The 6,151-nt window shown below is 51.3% G+C and overlaps 5 protein-coding genes across 8 annotated transcripts in view; 3 read left to right on the forward strand and 2 right to left on the reverse strand.

The window, feature by feature from the left end:
• The window catches only part of HINT2 (histidine triad nucleotide binding protein 2), a 546,951-nt gene that overhangs the window by 496,472 nt on the left and 44,328 nt on the right, over positions 1–6,151 (forward strand). The gene's annotated exons all lie outside the window — the stretch shown is intronic.
• The window catches only part of CLTA (clathrin light chain A), a 429,778-nt gene that overhangs the window by 406,260 nt on the left and 17,367 nt on the right, over positions 1–6,151 (reverse strand). The gene's annotated exons all lie outside the window — the stretch shown is intronic.
• SPAG8 (sperm associated antigen 8) overlaps positions 1–6,151 on the forward strand; it is a 454,367-nt gene that overhangs the window by 400,717 nt on the left and 47,499 nt on the right. The window lies entirely within an intron of this gene.
• The window catches only part of TLN1 (talin 1), a 501,447-nt gene that overhangs the window by 337,459 nt on the left and 157,837 nt on the right, over positions 1–6,151 (forward strand). The window lies entirely within an intron of this gene.
• RECK (reversion inducing cysteine rich protein with kazal motifs) overlaps positions 1–6,151 on the reverse strand; it is a 394,564-nt gene that overhangs the window by 322,678 nt on the left and 65,735 nt on the right. The gene's annotated exons all lie outside the window — the stretch shown is intronic.

The raw sequence follows: 6,151 nt of genomic DNA on the forward strand, positions 1-6,151 counted from the left end.
GGGAGTGGCCTGGTGAGGCTGCAGCAGTTGTGCGTGAGGGATGCAGTGGAGGCAAGGCAGGAGGATGGGCCACAGCCTACACACAAAAGCCCTCAAATGCCTCCGCCATGCCCACTTGGTCTTACTGTTAGAGGTGTGAGTGATGAAGAAAAATGCAGTCAGGTGGTTTCCCACCCTTCACCTGCTGGAAACCCCCACATCTGTGTCCATTGTCAGAATTTGAGATGAACATAGTTCTTTCTGTAACAACACACCCATCAAAAACAAAGATCTTACAGTTCTGCTTTCCAGATTTCAGGCTTTACTTTGTCTTTACATCCCAGACGCAGAGAGAATCTCAGAGATCTAAAGCCCGGAGAGAGGAGGGGAGGTGTCCAAAGTCACCGAGTGAGTAAATGAATGACTACAAATTCCACGAGGGCAGGAGCCAGGTCTGCCTCTGCTGTATTCCCAGTACGTAGCCCAGGGCCTAACACATAGTAGGTGCTCAATAACTATTTGTTGAATGAGTGAATGAATGAGGCTTCACACTTGGGGAATTCTTTACTTTTTGCCAAGCCTCGCCAAGAAAAACCCTAACTATAGATGTTCACGTGGATCATAGTTAAAGGTCAGTTACTGACCAAGATTACCCAAGTGCCCCCTGTATGTTCCTGAAACTGTCCTTTAAGAATCACCCTGATTGACCGGGTGCAGTGGCTCACGCCTGTAATTCCAGCACTTTGGGAGGCCAAGGCGGGTGGATCACAAGGTCAGGAGATCTAGGCCATCCTGGCGAACACAGTGAAACTCCATTTCTACTAAAAATACAAAAAATTAGCCGGGCGTGGTGGCGGGCGCCTGTAGTCCCAGCTACTCGAGAGGCTGAGGCAGGAGAATGGTGTGAACCCAGGAGGTGGAGCTTGCAGTGAGCCGAGACCACGCCACTGTACTCCAGCCTGGGCGACACAGCCAGACTTTGTCTCAAAAAACAAAACAAAATAAAAAAAGAATCACCCTGATTCAGGGTAGAGGAAGGAAACCTGCACAGGCCCTGGAGAAAGCTGGTGTCATGGAGGACACTGGAGCCTTTGTCCAGGAGGTGGCTAGTACAGATGGAGCAGGCACCTGTAGCTGACGATGGATGCCGTCCTCCATCCAGCCTCAGTGACAGGTCATTGCACCCCCGGGGCAGCACCTTCAGGTGTATGTTTCCTCTGAGCTACACAGCATCCCAGTCTTCAAGGAGGAAGCTGAGTCTCAGAGAGGTCAAGTGTCTTGGTCAGTATCACACAGCTGGTCTGAGCTACAGCCAGGAGGCAAAGCTGGGTTTTGGAGTCATGCATTCACTATCTGTCAGGTGCCTGCAGTTCGCAGCACTTGCTGCGTGAGGTGCTGGTAGGAAGGAGGCAGACTCCTGACTTTAAGGTGTAGTAGGGAAGACAGGTGCACCACACAGCACACAATGACACGGAGGGATGGCCAAGGGCGGTGGGAGCACAAGATGGGAGCAGGTAACAGCAAGGGGAAGGAGGGGGAGGAAAAGAGACGGTGCAGCACTGGGCTCTGGAGAATGGGCGGAACACTCCCCACTGGGGATGGGAGGAAAGACATGCCTCCATCTAGGACAAAGGTGCGGAGCTGGGAAAAGAGATGATTTCTTCAGGAAAGGGTGAGCCCTGCAACTCGAAAAATGGTGGATAAAACGAAACAGGAGGAATAAGAGAAAAAAGAAATCTAGCCCAGAAGGACAGACAAGGCTCCATCGCTGTCGCAAAGCACTGTCCTCACAACCAATCCAGGAGCGGGAGGGGAGAGGTGAATTATATCTTCTGAGAGATAGAAGTTCACACTCAGCTCCTATTTTTCCTTCAGACCAGGGACCACCTGGCCATAAGACGGTTTTCCAGTCCTAACAAGACTACTGTTCTCTGGGGACACCTGGGCTTCCTCCTATGAACACCTGACGCTGGCCTTTCCCGAGAAGTGAGAGCAGCTCTGCATGGCGATGGAGGTCACCTGGGAGAGACCACAGCCTCGCCCACTGCTCCCTTTGCAGAGCTGGTCACGACTGACCGCACCTCCACCAGATTCGTGTCTGGCTTCCCTCCTCGTGCGACATCATTGTATCATTTCTCCTACAAAGCAATATGGAAGCCAGAAAGTAAGTCACCTGGCTTTCATGACCAGAGTTCAATCCTGTGACCAGTAACTCTATTGAGACATGTATGTTCTTATGTGTCCTTTTAAAAAAATTAATGAATAGTCCATGATTCCTTAAGGAGAGATGACCAGAAATCAAGCTTACACATCCTGTGGGGCTGAAATATTTGATCTTCATGGCCCAAAGGAACACTAGGTGAGCGTCATCCATTACCCACCTGCCTTCCGGAGCTCATCTCACTTGACTCAGGGAGTGGGGCAGCGCCTGTGACAGGTGTGGAATCCTTTTGTCCACTTATTTTCCTTACTGCTATAGCCCCAGCACCTGATACCTAGCATAGAATAGGTACTTAATATTTAGTGGATGGATAAATCTGAAATTCTATGGCCATAACTTGGTCATATGAAGCCGTAATGTAGAAAAGTTGCTTCCCGTTAATGGCCAAAAACACTTTGGATTCCAAAGGATCATTTTAAACATGAATCCTTCTCTGTTGTCTCCTCTGACCCCATCCTGGGGAGAGCGAGAGGAACCTAGGGAACTAGAATGTGCCCCATCCTCCCCTCAGTGATGTCCGCAGAACCGCAGCACTGAGAAGGCCAGCATGCAGATCTGAAGTCCAACTCCCTCATTATACAGATGGTGAAACTAAATTACGGAGAGGGAGGCTGACCTGCTGCAGCTCAGACATCAGGTCACTGGGCTCCCAGGCCACTTGCAGCTTTTTCCAAAAAGCTGGGTGGTCCAGATGGAAAAGGAGAGAGAATGAGATGAAGGGGGCAAACCAGACAGCTGTGACAGAATACGTCCTGCTGGGGCCACACAAGCACTGTAACCTGGAGGTGCTCCTGTCTGTGTTCTGCCTGGGCATCGACTCCATGAATGTGCTGGGGAATGCCCTCCTCATAGGGCTGAATGTGCTGCACCCTCACCTGCACAACCCCATGTACTTCTTTCTCAGCAACCTCTCCCTCATGGACATCTGCGGCACCTCCTCCTTTGTGCCTCTCATGCTAGTCAACTTCCTGGAAACCCAGAGGACTATCTCCTTCCCTGGCTGTGCCCTGCAGATGTACCTGACCCTGGCGCTGGGATCAACAGAGTGCCTGCTGCTGGCTGTGATGGCATATGACCATTATGTGGCTATCTGCCAGCCGCTTAGGTACCCAGAGCTCATGAGTGGGCAGACCTGCATGCGGATGGCAGTGCTGAGCTGGGGGACAGGCTTTGCCAACTCACTGCTACAGTCCATCCTTGTCTGGCGCCTCCCCTTCTGTGGCCACAACGTCATCAACCACTTCTTCTGTGAGATCTTGGCAGTGCTAAAACTGGCCTGTGGGGACATCTCCCTCAATGCGCTGGCATTAATGGCGGCCACAGCTGTCCTGACACTGGCCCCCCTCTTGCTCATCTGCCTGTCTTACCTTTTCATCCTGGTCGCCATCCTTAGGGTACCCTCTGCTGCAGGCCGGCACAAAGCCTTCTCCACCTGCTCAGCCCACCTCACAATGGTGGTGGTTTTTTATGGGACAATCTCCTTCATGTACTTCAAACCCAAGGCCAAGGACCCCAACATGGATAAGATTGTCACATTGTTCTATGGGGTTGTGATGCTCTCACTGAACCCCATCATCTATAGCCTGAGGAACGCAGAGGTGAAAACTGCTGTCCTAGCTCTGCTGAGAGGAGGTCTGCTCTCCAGGAAAGCATCCCACTGCTACTGCTGCCCTCTGCCCCTGTCAGCCAGCATAGGCTAGGTTGTGCTGTGGTCATGACCTCAAACCTTCAGAGGCTTAAAGCCATTAAGGTTTGTTTCTTGCTCCTGCTGCAGGTCCACCAGAGGCTGGTGGGGCTTCTGCTCCACATCATGGTCTTCACCCCTCTGAGACTCAAGATGACAAAGCAGCTACCATTGGGAACATTGCTGGTCACCATGACAAAAGGAAAAGGGAAAGTAACAAAGCCTGCACAGACTCTTAAAGCTTCTACTCAGAAGTGGGTGTGTTGCCTCCACCTACATTTCAGTGGCCAACACAATGGCAACAGGAAGGCACAGGACCACACCTATTGTGAAGGGGGAGAAGCACGCTATCGTGTCTGGACGGCAAAAGAGAGGGACAGAGAGATTTGTGAATGGCCTAATGACTACCACACCAGCTGACAGTGTCAACCCAAGAGCTATTGGAGGTTTGGTTTTCTTTATCCTGACCATCTATCCTTCACAGGTTGCTGCCAGGTTAATCATCCCAAGAAAGCTCTGGTTAGCTCACTTGTGGTAGCTTTATACTGAGTCAACCAAACTAGGTTAGAGGGTCTGGGTTAGTGTTAGCCACAGAGAAGTTTGCATGAGATTTGGAAGGCAAAAGTGGGCCAGCTGTGGTGGCTCATGCCTGTAATCCCAGCACTTTGGGAGACCGAGGTGGGCGGATCACCTGAGGCCAGGAGTTCGAGACCAGCCTGAGCAACATGATGAAACCCTGCCTCTACTAAAAATACAAAAAATTAGCCGGGTGTGGTGGTGCACCTGTAGTCCCAGCTACTACGCAGGATTGCCTGAACTTGGGAGGTGCAGGCTGCAGTGAGCTGAGATGCCGCCACTGCACACCAGCCTGGGTGACAGAGCAAGACTCCGTCTCAAAAAAAAAAAAAAAAAAAAGAAAGAAAGAAAAAATGGAACAGCACCAGACACAGTGAGGGCACTCACATGTCGCTAATCTGCTGGCTCCCCGTTAGCACAGCCTGTCCAGTCCCCACCAGGACACTTCCTTCCACTGTGCTGAGTGCTGGACCAAGTGCAAGCTCCATGGCAAAGGTGCCAGCTTCTCCTGCAGGTCACCAGTCACTGAGATTGAAGGCACAAGGGCCAGGCACAGGTTCCAGTTTGTCCTCCTGGATTCTAGTGTGCCCTTACTGCCCCTCACTTCACACTCAGCCTTCTTTCCTAACTGCTGGCCCAGCTGAGCAGTAACAGCTTCAGGCCCAACACCAAATGCAGAGGTTAACAGTTTTGCACAGATTTCTCCAACTGCTCCCATGACTGTAAAGTTCTCGTGTTTTTATCACTCATAGTGGTTCTGTTACTTTGGTCAAACCCGGATTGATTCATCACTTTTCTGATCAAGGACTTTTGACAGCTCCCATTACCATTAAGTCCAAATTCTTCAGTTGAGTCCTCAAGGCCCTCCAGAATCTGCCCCCACCTGCTTCTTCAGCCTGATTTTCCACTACACCCTTCACATGGCTGTCCGCTCGCTACACTATCTGTACTGCCGCACCCCCATGTCTTTGTACCCTTGCACGTATTGTGCTGTTCTCTGATGATACCTGGGACTAGTTTTCAAAGCCAGGTTAGACATCATCTCTTTCATGCATCCTTTCCCATTGCACTTTAAGATCGTTCTCTTTACATCCTACAGCACTTTGTCAGATCTTCCACTTCACACTTGTCCCATCTAACTCGCATTCATGACACTTCACCACCGTGTGAGCTCCTTCAGGGCAGGATTCAGTCGGGTCTGGCTCATCTCTGTAGCTCCCACAGCACGTTCCCTGTGGAAGGGTTGCGGGACTGAATCATCACTCAGAAGCCTTCAGAACATCACCCTGTGGGGATTGAGCCCTGTGCTGCTGAACATGCCCCAGGCAGCTGCAGGTGCTCAGAAGTCTCAGTCCAGTCGTATGTACAGATACGTGCAAGGGTGCAGCAATATCTGCCAGCCACAGCCCTGTATTCAAGGCAAGGAAGGGCTGTTTGAATCTTGGGATCTCTCCCACTGAGACAGGTCAGGAGACAACCAAGGATCCCCATTTTGGAAGCCTGGAGACAGGCCTGATTCAGCAGCTACGTCCAGCACTGTCATATTGCTGGCCCCTTTCCCTCCGGGAATCCCACATGCACCTCAAACTGTCCAAAGTGGAGCTCATCGTCCCCCGAACCAAAGTGGTGTCACCATCTCGGGGAATGGCACCACCACCCCCAATCAGAATATTACCATCATCCTAGGCTCT

Source organism: Macaca thibetana, chromosome 15 (genome assembly GCF_024542745.1).
Source record: "Macaca thibetana thibetana isolate TM-01 chromosome 15, ASM2454274v1, whole genome shotgun sequence".
Taxonomy (NCBI): Eukaryota; Metazoa; Chordata; class Mammalia; order Primates; family Cercopithecidae; genus Macaca; species Macaca thibetana.